The sequence below is a fragment of the Oncorhynchus kisutch genome, linkage group LG18, assembly GCF_002021735.2.
Source record: "Oncorhynchus kisutch isolate 150728-3 linkage group LG18, Okis_V2, whole genome shotgun sequence".
Classification (NCBI taxonomy): Eukaryota; Metazoa; Chordata; class Actinopteri; order Salmoniformes; family Salmonidae; genus Oncorhynchus; species Oncorhynchus kisutch.
In genome coordinates, this window is record NC_034191.2 from 36,543,473 (window position 1) to 36,558,497 (window position 15,025).

At 43.5% G+C, this 15,025-nt stretch overlaps 1 protein-coding gene across 1 annotated transcript in view; it reads left to right on the plus strand.

Moving 5' to 3' along the window:
• Nucleotides 1-4,304: 4,304 nt before the first annotated feature.
• LOC109909002 (sodium/calcium exchanger 2-like) overlaps nucleotides 4,305-15,025 on the plus strand; it is a 114,210-nt gene continuing 103,489 nt past the window's right edge. The window contains exon 1 of the mRNA XM_031795955.1: nucleotides 4,305-4,475. The gene's annotated coding sequence lies outside the window, so the exon portion shown is untranslated. The remainder of the gene's footprint in view (nucleotides 4,476-15,025) is intronic.

The following is a 15,025-nucleotide window of genomic DNA, read 5'->3' on the forward strand; positions in this document are numbered from 1 at the left end:
ATTTTTATGCCTCTGTCATTCTCTCTCACACCCCCTCCATCTGGAAGAGATGAGGCTGTGTATTGTCAGGATGTTTGACTCAGGGAATTAAATGTCACTCATGGCCTTCCCTGTCTGTCTCCAAGCATGTATATCGTTACCATAGCAATTGCTCAGTGAGTGAAATACCAGGAAGTGGTGTAAAGTACTTAAGTAAAAATACTTTAAAAGGCTACATAAGTAGTTTTCTTGGGTATCTGTACTTTACTATTTAGATGTTTTCTAACTTTTACTTCACTACATTCCTGAAGAAAATAATGTACTTTTTACTCCACACATTTTCCCTGACTTGTTACATTTTGAATTCTTAGCAGGACAAAACATGGTCCACACACTTATCAAGAGAGCATCCCTGGTCATCTCTACTGCATCTGTTCTGGCGGACTCACTAAACACAAATGCTTCATTTGTAAATGACGTCTGAGTGTTGGAGTGTGTCTCTGGCTATCTGTAAATAAAATTTAAAAAACCTGACAATTGTGCCATCTGGTTTGCTTAGTATAAGGAATTTTCAAATCATACATTGATACAAATGATACTTTTACTTTTGATACTTAAGTATATTTTATCAATTACATTTACTTTTGATACTAAGTATATTTAAAACCAAATACTTTTAGAATTTTACACAAGTAGTATTTTACTGGATGAATTTCACTTTTCTATTAAGGTATATTTCCGTTTACTCAAGTATGACAGTTAATACACTATAAACTCAAGTATGACTAGTAATACACTATGAACGGAATAGGGTCCCATTTGGCAACCACAAAATGTTAACGCATGTAGTGATCCTTGCTATATGAGCCAAGTTCCAATTCCCATTAATCCTATTGGTGTGATGAGTAGGGTGTTTACCTTTCACGCCAGGAACCACGGTTCGCTTTCCTGCCCCGCAGTTCTCTACAATAACATTTGATTATTGTATATACACAGTGCATGCACCTTCATGGCATCCATCAAATTAATATCCATAAATAGCCTATAACCAAAACACAGTGGAAATAGAATAATATGAAATATATGATCAGCAAAGGAGGATTACAGACAATAACTCACTAAAGTAACATCAAAGGCTCCTTCACACTATTTAATTGGCAAATTTGCATTGTTGATACATGCAAGATTCTCGCCGCAGAGTAGATAATTTAATGACTAATGTCTTATTTATAGACAACTCAGCTCACTTCTCATCTCGGCATGATCATAGGATCGTACAGGACCATCGCTATGCTTGAAGGCATGTAGGAGAAATACACAGCTCTGTCTTCACAACTCACTGGTACATATAGCAGTAGTAGTCATTGAAATACAGTACCAGTCAAAGGTTTGGACACACCTACTCATTCAAGGGTTTTTCTTTATTTGTACTATTTCTACATTGTAGAATAATAGTGAAGACATCAAAACTATGAAATAACACATATGGAATCATGTAGTAACCAAAAAAAGTGTTAAACAAATCTAAATATATTTGAGATTTGAGATTCTTCAAATAGCCACCCTTTGCCTTGATGACAGCATTGCACACTCTTGGCATTCTCTCAACCAGCTTCATGAGGTAGTCACCTGGAATGCATTTCAATTAACAGGTGTGCCTTGTTAAAAGTTAATTTGTGGAATTTCTTTACTTCTTAATGCGTTTGAGCCAATCAGTTGTGTTGTGACAAGGTAAGGGTGGTATCCAGAAGATAGCCCTATTTGGTAAAAGTCCATATTATGGCAAGAACAGCTCAAATAAGCAAAGAGAAATGACAGTCCATCATTACTTTAAGACATGAAGGTCAGTCAATACGGAACATTTCAAGAACTTTGAAAGTTTCTTCAGGTGCAGTCTCAAAAACCATCAAGCACTATAATGAAACTGGCTCTTATGAGGACCACCACAGAAAAGGAAGACCCAGAGTTCCCTCTGGTGCAGAGGATAAATCCATAAATCCACATAAATCCAGAGTTAACTGCACCTCAGATTGCAGCCCAATCTGCTTCACAGAGTTCAAGTAACAGACACATCTCAACTTCAACTGTTCAGAGGGGATTGCGTGAATCAGGCCTTGGACATTGTGCTATCTAACCTCCAAACGAGCTTCAATGCCATACAACACTCCTTCCGTGGCCTCCAACTGCTCTTAAACGCTAGTAAAACCAAATGCATGCTTTTCAACCGTTCGCTGCCTGCACCCGCACGCCCGACTAGCATCACCACCCTGGATGGTTCCGACCTAGAATATGTGGACATCTATAAGTACCTAGGTGTCTGGCTAGACTTTAAACTCTCCTTCCAGACTCATATCAAACATCTCCAATCTAAAATCAAATCTAGAGTCGGCTTTCTATTCCGCAACAAAGCCTCCTTCACTCACGCCGCCAAACTTACCCTAGTAAAACTGACTATCCTACCAATCCTCGACTTCGGCGATGTCATCTACAAAATAGCTTCCAATACTCTACTCAGCAAACTGGATGCAGTTTATCACAGTGCCATCCGTTTTGTTACTAAAGCACCTTATACCACCCACCACTGCGACCTGTATGCTCTAGTCGGCTGGCCCTTGCTACATATTCGTCGCCAGAGCCACTGGCTCCAGGTCATCTACAAGTCCATGCTAGGTAAAGCTCCGCCTTATCTTGGTTCACTGGTCACGATGGCAACACCCACCCGTAGCACGCGCTCCAGCAGGTGTATCTCACTGATCATCCCTAAAGCCAACACCTCATTTGGCCGCCTTTCATTCCAGTTCTCTGCTGCCTGTGACTGGAACGAATTGCAAAAATCGCTGAAGTTGGAGACTTTTATCTCCCTCACCAACTTCAAACATCTGCTATCTGAGCAGCTAACCGATCGCTGCAGCTGTACATAGTCTATCGGTAAATAGCCCACCCAATTTTACCTACCTCATCCCCATACTGTTTATATTTATTTACTTTTCTGTTCTTTTGCACACCAATATCTCTACCTGGACATGACCATCTGATCATTTATCACTCCAGTGTTAATCTGAAAAATTGTAATTATTCGCCTACCTCCTCATGCCTTTTGCACACAATGTATATAGACTCTCTTTTTTTCCTACTGTGTTATTGACTTGTTAATTGTTTACTCCATGTGTAACTCTGTGTTGTCTGTTCACACTGCTATGCTTTATCTTGGCCAGGTCGCAGTTGCAAATGAGAACTTGTTCTCAACTAGCCTACCTGGTTAAATAAAGGTGAAATAAAAATAAAAATAAATAAATAAAATAGTCGAATTGCTGCAAGGAAACCACTATTAAAGGACACCAATAATAAGAAGAGACTTGCTTGGGACAAGAAACACGAGCAATGGACATTAGACCGGTGGAAATCTGTCCTTTGGTCTTTCTGATTTTTAGTTCCAACCGCCGTGTCTTTGTGAGACGCAGAGTATGTGAATGGATGATCTCCGCATGTGTGGTTCCCACCGTTAAGCATGGAGGAGGAGGTGTGATGGTGTTCAAGGCACATTTAACCAGCATGGCCACCACAGCATTCTGCAGTGACATGCCATCCCATCTGGTTTGCGCTTAGTGGGACTGTCATTTATTATTCAACAGGGCAATGACCCAAAACACACCTCCAGGTGGTGTAAGGGCTCTTTGACCAAGAAGGAGAGTGATGGAGTGCTGCATCAGATAACCTGGCCTCCACAATCACCCGACCTCAACCCAATTGAGATGGTTTGGGATGAGCTGGACCACAGAGTGAAGGAAAAACAGCCAACAAGTGCTCAGCATATGTGAGAACTCCTTCAAGACTGTTGAAAAAGCATTCCAAGTTACCAATTTGAAGGAGAGTAGAATTCCACGGATATCATTGGGGACCAAACACCACTAGGAAGCCTATTATTGAGTACCATCCACTGAAATTGTGCTTGGTCAGCTAACATCATCAGGAACAAGGGACTTAGTGGACAGTAAAAAAGTAAAGGACCCTGTTCAAGACTCTGAAAGAATATATATATATTTCCTTGCCTTTCATGGCACATTGACATGTGACACACTGACACATGGATCCATCAACATGATGGAACCCTTAGCTGTCCTCCCATCAAATAATGTCTCAGTGATTACATTGAGGAACGGATAGTGTTCCACCTGTACATATTTTAGACAACCTGAAATGCGACTGTTATTAATTAATAAATAAAGTAGGTTAGCTCATACATCATTTCTCGAGCGGATGACACGTGGTCGTAACACTGTGCCATGCGCGCTCCTAAACATAACTCCCTTCCCAGAACGCGCACTTCCAATGTGATTGGGAGAGACTGACTGAGCGTGTTTGTGAGTGTTGTCTGAATGCGAGCCGATCCGCGGCTAGAACAGCAAATTAACGGGAACAGTTTTTCATGTTAACAACAGCAATATGTGCCTTACGACCGCACCTGCTTCGAGCTACTCTAAAAACTAGGATATAAGGTAAGAATGTGTTTATAAAGTGTTCAGTTTTGAATGTTGAGGACTTATGTCAGATGTGTTGAAATATGTACTAAGTCATTGCCTTTTACACTTTAACAATTCTCGATCTGCCCTACACTGACTTGCTCGATGTTTGTTTGGGTTCTGGGTAGACTATTCTCTATGGATTAATATGGTACAACAATGTACCATGTGGGGTAGGTCTAATATTCGATTTGATCCATTGATTTAATAATAATTGAAAATGCAAAGTAGTTATCAGAAGTACGATTTACAATCAAGCAAATAATATTGATGGGAAGATTGTGAGTACAACCAAGATGTAACCCTGTCACTGTGTTTCCGTTTATTGTAAAAGGCTGTGTTGATAAAATGCACAGTCACATATCAATATAAGATACCATGTTGCATCATTTCCCTGAAGTGTTCCGCTGCGTGATTGAAATACTTAAAGATGTTGCCTATATGGAACCGTGCTTGAGGCTACTCAACACGGTGTGCACAGTGTGTAGAACCAATGTCTTTATTTGTCCACGGACAAAAGCCTCATTCAATTCATTTGAAGGCAAATGTCCATATGTCAATTGCATACAGCTTATTAGTTGACACGATGTTTCTTTGTGATAAGGCATAAAGCCTATCAATTGGAAATCCTAGAGACCTTTAGTTCCCTTGTGAGTTTGCCTGGATCCATAACTGCAGGGGTGCTGAGGGTGCTGCAGCACACCCTGATGAATTCAAATTAATAGTAAAAAAAATAAGTACAAACAGTTTTCCACGAAATTAGTTAACTAGGCCTTTATAACTCCTGTATGATTGGAGAAAAAAAAACACTTGTCACCCCCCCCCCCCCCCCCCCCAACCCAAAACACCATCCTGCAGCAATGTCTCCATCATCTATAGGTTCTTCAAAGACACATTACATGACAGGCTTTCCCAACTATAAATATATACCGTTATACCCGAATACCGAATCACAGCATCATTGTTAAGCAAGTGCAAGTGCAAGGCTCAATTGGTCCCCCTTTAAAACGGATCCTCTATTCATTGTGGTTGCGTCATAGAGATGGGAAGTGGGGATTCACCCAGCTCAGTGCAGCTGTAGTGGGGCAGGCTGTAGTGGGGCAGGCTGTAGTGGGGCAGGCTGTAGTGGGGCAGGCTGTAGTGGGGCAGACTGTAGTGGGGCAGGCTGTAGTGGGGCAGGCTGTAGTGGGGCAGGCTGTAGTGGGGCAGGCTGTAGTGGGGCAGGCTGTAGTGGGGCAGGCTGTAGTGGGGCAGGCTGTAGTGGGGCAGGCTGTAGTGGGGCTTTCCATGGTGTGGACATTTTCTACAGTTTGGATTTCCCTGCATGCGCTATATCCCTCCACTCCCCACCCCCCAAACTAACGGAGGAGAACCCACTATGGATTGCTCCTTGGATGGCAGTTTGTGAACATTGACTACATGTAGGTTATATGGTTCATTCCTCCCTTTTTCATTACAGTTCGGGATCCCAAATGGGAGTATTTTATCTTCAATGTATCCGAGTGCACACCTTCCAATTTATCTTTTATGGGATCTTTTCATACAGGGGATAGGCTATTATTTGCAGAATTGCACAGACTGCAGACTAGACTATCTGTTAGAGGAAACACAATTGAAATCTGTCTGTCTCGATATCTCTCTCTCTCTCTCTCTCTCTCTCTCACTCTCTCATAGGTTACAGAGTAATAACTCAAGTGTAGATGTTTGACAGTCTGCATATCCACCACATCCCTTCCTTGAATGCCCCAGAACAAACATCAAGCGTGTTTCGTTCAGTTTGGAAATACAGTCCTGATTGCTCTCTGAGGGGTGAACAGGCTGTTCAATCTGTCTAATGCCACCCAAAGAGCAATTTTCACCGTTTTTTAATTACACAAATTATGTGCTTGATTAGTTTACACTAAATTTGCACTGGGCCTTTGGAGTGGTGGAGTGGAAAGGTTTAGTGTGAGGGTGGAGGGTAACATGGTGTTTATGCAGACCCCTGCAGGATGGGGTGTGGGTGGGGGAGATGGGACGCAATGTGTAGTGTGTGTATGTGTGTGTGTGTGTGTGTGTGCCTCCGTGCAGTGTGAGGCTGAGCAGTCAGACGTGAGCGGGGTGTTCTTGGAGAAGAGCGGGAGCTGCTGCAGTGCTTTGACAATGGGTGGCGGTCTGAGGATGGCTGAGGGAGCTCCCTTCTCACTGCCACTCCCACTCTGCAGTTTGGGTGGGGGGTGAATGTGTGCATGTCCTGTATGTGCTCCTATGCTGTGTGTATGTTGACCTTACTGTGTGTGTGTGTGTGTGTGTGTGTGTGTGTGTGTGTGTTCAGTGCGCTGTACATCTGTGCTGTTCCTCCATGCCCAGCTGTGGGGCTGAGAAGCGTGTCGTTTGGTCTGTCGGTTGGGTGTGTCTCAGTGTGTGAGCCAGCTTCTTATTGGTGTGGAAACGACAGAACAGAAGTGTATATGGGGAGTGGTTCCCCCTGCAGTAAGAACAAACAGAAATGAGCTTTTCCCGTTGTGAACAGAAGCCTCTCTCCCTCTCACCATTTCATTGTCACTTTTTCCACCTCCCTTCCTCAGGCTGCTGATGAACACAGTAACCTTATCCCTCCCTGGCATGGCTTTCATTAATATTTATGAGGATTATAATGTCACATTTCTGTTTCTTAAAGGATGGTGGGTATTTCTTACCCTGACACACACACACATAGGATTAGCCTGCCCTGCTCCCTTGTGCGTCCCAAATGTTACCCTATTCCCTATATAGCGCACTACTTTTGACCAGGATATACATAAAGGGAATAGGGTGCCGTTTGAAACGTAGTTGCCTGAGTCACTGAGCTGGTCTTCTCATTGGACTCCTTGGGTGAAAAGGACTCTGGGGCTTTACTGTACAAATCCAGAATCAGGGATCAGGGATTTCCTCTCTGGGTATGTTTCATTTTCACCCTCTCCTTCAGTGGATTTCTGGTGATCCTTTTGGGTTTGGTGTAGTCAGATGAAATGCCAGGTGGTTCTGACCCATCTCTTGGTGCCAGGTGTTTATCATAGTCTTTATGTCCACTGTATTGATGCTGTACCTATGGGATTTGAGGAACTAGGGATTGGTCTTGGTTTTGACTCCATCTTGACCCTAACATCCTTCCTCCTAACAGATCCATGTAGAATATCTCACATGGGAAACACAAGTCCTGCTGTGATGGCTCGTCATACACATGGGAACACGGTAGCCAAGGAGTCGGGACACACGCCCAAGTGCCCAACTGCTCTCGCCCACACACACCCAATGGATGTTATCCAAGCACTATGGTACCAGCTGTCCCCTATCGGTCGGTTCTGCTGTCGTCGAGGCAAGGGCTCCGGTTTCTGCTGTGCGTATCGTGCGCACCCTCAGCAGTCACCTCTCATCTCTCTCTCTCTCCCTCTCTCTCTCTCTCCCTCCCTCTCCCTCCCTCTCTCTCTCTCTCCCTCTCCCTCTCCGTCTCCGTCTCTGTCTCTGTCTCTCTCTGTCTTAGGCTCCATCAGATCTTTATCAATCTGTCCTGTGTAATAAGATTTAGAGCTGCTGAATCTCCACCACACTCTGTTCCAATCCACACATTGACCCTTGAATTGGCAGAGGCTAAATGCAAACAGGCTGCTGTCTCAATGATGGACATGTGTGTTGGGTGGTAAAGAACACAGCTTAGCGTTCTAGATGCAGCTGAATTTCCTCTCCCATCAGCCGCTCAGAGATTTCCTGCAGGTGGCTTTTTGACTCTCTCTTAATTGATATTTTTCTGATATAAGAAGCTGATCTAATGCTTCGAGATTTCGCTTCCCATTTTTCTTTAACTCTTAGCACTCTTGTGTGAAGTCTCAGTCTAATCCGAGGAGTCGTTACGTGACATGTTGAGTTACATCTAACCAGCTTTCATGTGCTTTCGTGCAGTGTGCTCATCCAGATCTCTGGATCTCTACAAATTGCGTTTGCATATGTCAGAGCTGTGTGCTTATCCGTCAGCATGCAGCCAGCCCTTGGGATACCTTCTGTGTGGATGATAGAGAGTCAATCCCCTGCCTGCCTGCGTGCGTTGGCTGTGTTAGCGGGGTTTGTTTTTGAGAGCAGAGGGCCGTCGGTGGACAGTCGGTTAGCTCAGCTCTAGGCAGGGTGGTGCAGCTCTCATTGTTACTGTTGGTCCGTTGGCACAAAGTCACAGGGCCTATTATTCAGTAGTTGTGACAGGGCTAACCTCAGCCTATGCACACACACACACACACACACACACACACACACACACACACACACACACACACACACAGGGTGCTCTCTTTTTCTAAACGTGAGCGAGTGTTTTGTTTTCTCTCTCTACGTAGCCTGTAGCTTTGTGTCAGTCTAGGCTGTTATCTCTCTGCCTGGATGATTTAGCTGTTTAACACTTTGTTGCTCTGGCTGCCTCAGTCAGTTAGCATGGCAGTTAGCTCTGTCATCCAGTCAGCTACCTAATGAGAACTTAGGATAAGTGGATGGAGAACGAGGGAAGAGGTGAGGGAGGAGAGGAGAGCAGGAGTGGCCTTGACTCCAGCTCTTTTTCAGATCTATTGAAAGAAGCCATAATCCTCTCTGGTCCTCACACAGACCTCAGAGGCACAGACACCTCCTCCCCCATTTTTCCCTGTCTTAGGTCAGTTAGGATCACCACTTTATTTAAAGAATGTGAAATGTCAGAATAATAGTAGAGAGAATGATTTATGTCAGCTTTTATTTATTTCATTACATTCCCAGTGGGTCAGAAGTTTACATACACTCAATTAGTATTTGGTAGCATTGCCTTTAAATTGTTTAACTTGGGTCAAATGTTTCGGGTAGCCTTCCACAAGCTTCCCACAATAAGTTGTGTTAATTTTGGCCCATTCCTCCTGACAGAGCTGGTATAACTGAGTTTGTAGTTTGTAGGCCTCTTTGCTCGCACACGCTTTTTCCGTTCTGCCCACACATTTTCTATATGATTGAGGTCAGGGCTTTGTGATGGCCACTTGAATACCTTGACTTTGTTGTCCTTAAGCCATTTTGCCACAACTTTGAAAGTATGCTTGGGGTCATTGTCCATTTGGAAGACCCATTTGCAACCAAGCTTTAACTTCCTGACTGATGTCTTGAGATGTTGCTTCAATATATCCACATAATTTTCCTCCCTCATGATACCATCTATTTTGTGAAGTGCACCAGTCCCTCATGCAGCAAAGCACCTCCATAACATGATGCTGCCTGTTCCTCGGCTTGCAAGCCTCCCCCTTTTTCCTCCAAACATAACGATGGTCATTATGGCGAAACAGTTCCATTTTTGTTTCATCAGACCAGAGGCCATTTTTCCAAAAAGTACGATCTTTATCCCCATGTGCAGTTGCAAACCGTAGTCTGGCTTTGTTATGGCGCTTTTGGAGCCGTGGCTTCTTCCTTGCTAAGTTGCCTTTCAGGTTATGTCAAAATAGGACTCGTTTTACTGTGGATATAGATACTTTTGTACCTGTTTCCTCCAGCATTTTCACAAGGTCCTTTGCTGTTTTTCTGGGATTGATTTGCACTTTTTGCACCAAAGTACATTCATCTCTAGGAGACAGAATGTGTCTCCCTCCTGACTGGTATGATGGCTGTGTGGTCCCATGGCGTTTATACTTGCGTACTGTTGTTTGTACAGATGAACGTGGTACCTTCAGGTGATTTGGAAATTGCCCCCAAGGATGAACTAGACTTGTGGAGGTCTACAATTTTCTTTCTGAGGTCTTGGCTGATTTATTTTGATTTTCCCATGATGTCAAGCAAAAAGGCACTGAGTTTGAAGGTAGGCCTTGAAATACATCCACAGGTCCACCTCCAATTGACTCAAATTATGTCAATTAGCCTATCAGAAGCTTCTAAAGCCATGACATCCTTTTCTGGAATTTTCCAAGCTGTTTAAAAGCACAGTCAACTTAGTGTATGTAAACTTCTGATCCACTGGAATTGTGATACAGTGAACTTTTGTAACGGCAGATTTCCTCTTCGTCCGAAGAGGAGTAAGGATCGGACCAAGATGCAGCGTGGTAAGTGTTCATGACGATTTATTAAAAACGAACTGAACACTGAAATACAAAACAATAAACGATGTGATGAAAACCGAAACAGTACCGTGTTGCGACAAACACTCACACGGAAACAAACACCCACAAACCAACAGTGAAACACAGGCTACCTAAGTATGATTCTCAATCAGAGACAACTAACGACACCTGCCTCTGATTGAGAACCATACTAGGCTGAACACAAAAATCAACATAGAAAAACAAACAGACTGCCCACCCCAACTCACGCCCTGACCATACTAAATAAAGACAAAACAAAGGAAATAAAGGTCAGAACGTGACAACTATAAGTGAAATAATCTGTCTGTAAACAATTGTTGGAAAAATGACTTGTGTCATGCACAAAGCAGATGTCCTAACGGACTTACCAGAACTATAGTTTGTTAACAAGAAATGTGTGGAGTGGTTGAAAAACAAGTTTTGTTGACTCCAAACTAAGTGTATGTAAACTTCCGACTTCAACTGTAGATACTGTGCCTTATCCAATGTTACACCTAACGCTAAGTTAGATCTAAACCAATGCACCCTATTCAGTACAGCTACAGTACCTGGCTAAGCGGTGTGTCTGTCAGCCCAGGATGAGTCCTGACAACCATGGTTCTCACTGAGGCATAATGCATGCAGTCTGCAGGAACTTTGAGGAGGAGAGATGGAGAGAGAGGGAGCGAGAGAGAGGGAGGGAGGGAGGGCATGTCCTGTCAGCCTGACTTCCTGAATGTTCATTCTCTTTGAGGGGTAACAGGAGCGTAGGCACACAGGTGGAGGCGGTCGTGACTCTCCAGGGGGAGGGATCAGCAGCACTGTTTCTCTGTTGTTTTCACTTTGTCTGTTGCTCGAGCACAGCTCTCACCCTCCAGGTATATCGTATGAAATGCAAAGGTTGTTAGGAACAACAAGGGAAGTGAAGAAAACTGTGTGTGTGTGCGTGTAGGTGTGTGTGTTTGTGAGAGAGAGAGAGAGAGAGATAATGAAAACTGTGTTGTTGTCTGTATCAGTGTGTCGGTGCAATCTCCCAGACCCTCTCTTTTCCTGTTTTTCTCATTCTCTCTTTCTCTCTTGTTCATCCAATCCTTGCTGTCAGGGCTGAGGTCTCTGGGCTTTGTGTGAGAGTGGTGCAGCCTGACACAGAGTGACACACACACACACACACACACACACACACACACACACACACACACACACACCAACACACAGGGTGGGTTGGGCAGCTGGTTGCCTCGGAGCGGTAGAGCAACAGGACAAGAGGACGTGGTGACAGGATCTGACAGGAGGAGAGCCGGACCGCGCCGGGCCACAGCAAATACCTCAAATACCCACACGCCTCTGTCACAGACCATGGCCTAACATTAAGAGTGACAACCTGGGGATATGGGGAGTGCCAGGGGTTTCCTGGTGCTACTGTAGTTTACAGAGAGGAACACGGGAGGGAACATTATAATGGTATAAACTAAGAGGTAATTTTCTACTTGGTTAGCTAGACTGTATTTGTATAAATGTAGGGTTTCCGTGTTAAGTGCTGAGCTGTGAAAAAGTACAGTACACCGAGGCCTTGGCCGTGATCGTTAATGTTCACAATGAGTCCCCATTTAGACCTTACGAATAACCTCCAATAAGTACAATCGCATGTTTGAATGATCCTGTTGATAATGATAGTGCTTTGAATACCACACATGCATGCTGACTGAAGAACTGTGTTGGAACTCTAAGCCACTGTGTGTTGGTTGAGCTGCTTATCTTGTGTCTCTTATGATGCACTCTAATTGTCTCCCAGGGACAGTAAAGATTTACTGAACTGAACTTGGGTGAACCAAAGCGATTTACGGACTGGCCTTAGCTGAAGTACTGCTCACTGTCTGGACCTCAATGAGCCTATTCACATCTTACTCCAGGTGCTACAGATTCAGCTTGTGTCCCAAAGGGCACCCTATTCCCTATATTGTGCACTACTTTTTCTCCGGTCACAAGTAGTGCATCATATAGGAAATAGGGCTCCATTTGTTATACTGTTATACTCTTCTACAGTTGACTTCCATTGTTATTGCCTTTCTGTCTGTGTGGCTAAAGCCTAATGAGTAGGAGGTTTGGTGAAGTGTTACGAATGGAGTCCCTATGAGATGTCTTCCTCCTCAGGTCTTGCTGGTATCTGGGTCCAGGCTTTCTGATTATCATGTAGTTGTATCATGCTGTATGGACTTTGTCAAGCATGTGAACCACTGCATGAATACATAAGTAAATGACCGAATGAGTAAATTAATGAGGAATGATTCATTTATTAATTCATCTGCAGATATACTGATTTATTTGAATTCAACTAAAATTCCTTTATTTGTATGTGCTACTCACGCCTGCTGAATATGAAGGGTCAACTCTTTTCTTTACTGCTACTGCAGTGGGGATGAATTGCTCTATTCTGGCCCCCACCAGATGATTTCGGACAGCAGGTTTTATTACATCGAATAAATGAAAGGAGATCGAAATCAATTAAATGGAAAGATTTAATTAACGTCTCTTTGTGTGGCATCAGCATGAGATAGACTGAGAAAAAAATAGAGAGAAAGAGGAAAAGTTTGTGTGTGTGTGTGTGCGTGTGTGTGTGTGCGTGTGCGTGAGTAAAATCACTGGGGAAGCCAATACATTTTTTTTTTGAGTTGTGATAATTGCGTTGTTTGCTCTATATCCTAAGGCTGACACAATAAGAAGACACAATGGCAGAATAAATTAAAGCACACATTTGTTTGATTACAAAACCGGAGAGCAACCTCTGTCCGGTGAAGTCCACAAAGCATATTGCATGTAACAAACAGTTACATGACCTACAGCATGGTCAATCAAGTTCATGTTTCCTACATTTTCGGACAACTAAAAACTATTGATTTGGAACCACAGAGAGTTAAAACAGGCGCTGCCTCCACTATTCCAGCACCATTTCAACATGTCATCATCTAATCACCTATGCTTAGGCTAATACAGTGACAACTAAAAGATACCAAAAATGATTTAGTCCAATCAACGTAAGCTAAATATGATGTGTCCGCTACTGATTTCTGTTTGTGTGTGTTTGTGTGTGCGTAGAAGTAGAAGTAGAAAAACATGTTGACTCACCCAATGCCAACCTCCTCTTTCATGTTCTCTAAACGGTCTATGTCATACAGTACACACGCTAAAATACTTGCTGCTAGCCAAACTTCCTTTCATGGGCAACGATACGCCAGGCTAGCTAGTTAACATTAATATACTACATCTAGCAATATTTGAACTTTCATTCCATCAAGCGAGGGGCAATATGGTTGGATCAGAATCACCGTTATAATCATTGGCAAGTACAGAGAATTAAGTAACACCACAAGTCCAAATTCCTATTTCCATCAATGGGATAATTTAGGAAAGGGCTCATTTCAGCTAGCTAGCCAACCACCAGAGGACAACAACACAATGAGATGAAACAATACCCCCCAAATTCTGTCAATAATGAAGTTTGGCTTAACCCTAACCCAAACTGGCTTTTTGGTGCCCCACGAACATTCACAGCTGAGCTCACTCAATTTAGCTCAATTGTGATTGGCTAATATTATTATATTTTTTAGCAAAGGAGGCCAAATGCTCGCTGGCTTCCCTTGCATTCAATGCTATGGGCAGTAACAATGTCATACTCTTTCTGACCAGATAGCATCAGATAGATACGGTGCACATACTGAGACAGGGGCGCTGTTTCGTTTGCTCGGATGCTTTCTCCGGTGAAATACAGTACATTCAGCCTGTTACGAATTGAAGGAAATGTATGAAACACAGAGAGACGAAAGATAAATTATTGTGTATGTTTTTCTTCTCCTTTTCTTGGTAAATGTTTTGGGGAAGCCTGGCTTCCCTTGGCATCCATGAATACATGCCACCGTCCAGTACCCCTTCCTAGCAGCACCAGGAAGAGAACATTACTCATTCTCCATCCTCTATTTTTCCTCGATTCGACCACTAAGTACACTGAAACTGTCATAGATTACCTGACATGGGGTGCCTATTCATCCATTCGTTCTCTCCTTCCGTTTTTGTGCTGACTTTGGCTAAGGCTGCTGGCTAGCTAGCCTAGCTAGGCAAATCCCTGCATTATCTGTACTGAACCTTCAGCAGGACAGGACCCCTCATGGCTCGGCCACGCAACACCCAGCAAGCTGAGGCCCTGTGAATGAATCCTCCAGCTGACGTAATTAATATGGGTAATTGGTCAAAATCAGGATTATTTTATAAAAGGACCTGTACGAGCAGCCGTAAACAACGATAATCTCAACAGCCCAGAGAGGCTATTGCCTTTGACTGGATGAGCTGCCTCTCAGGGAAAGAGCCGTGCTCAGCTGAGCTCACAGATATCAGATACTGCAGCTTTTAAGACATAATAAACAACCTGCCTAATTAGCCCGTTACTCATTATTGAGCTGCTGCCGA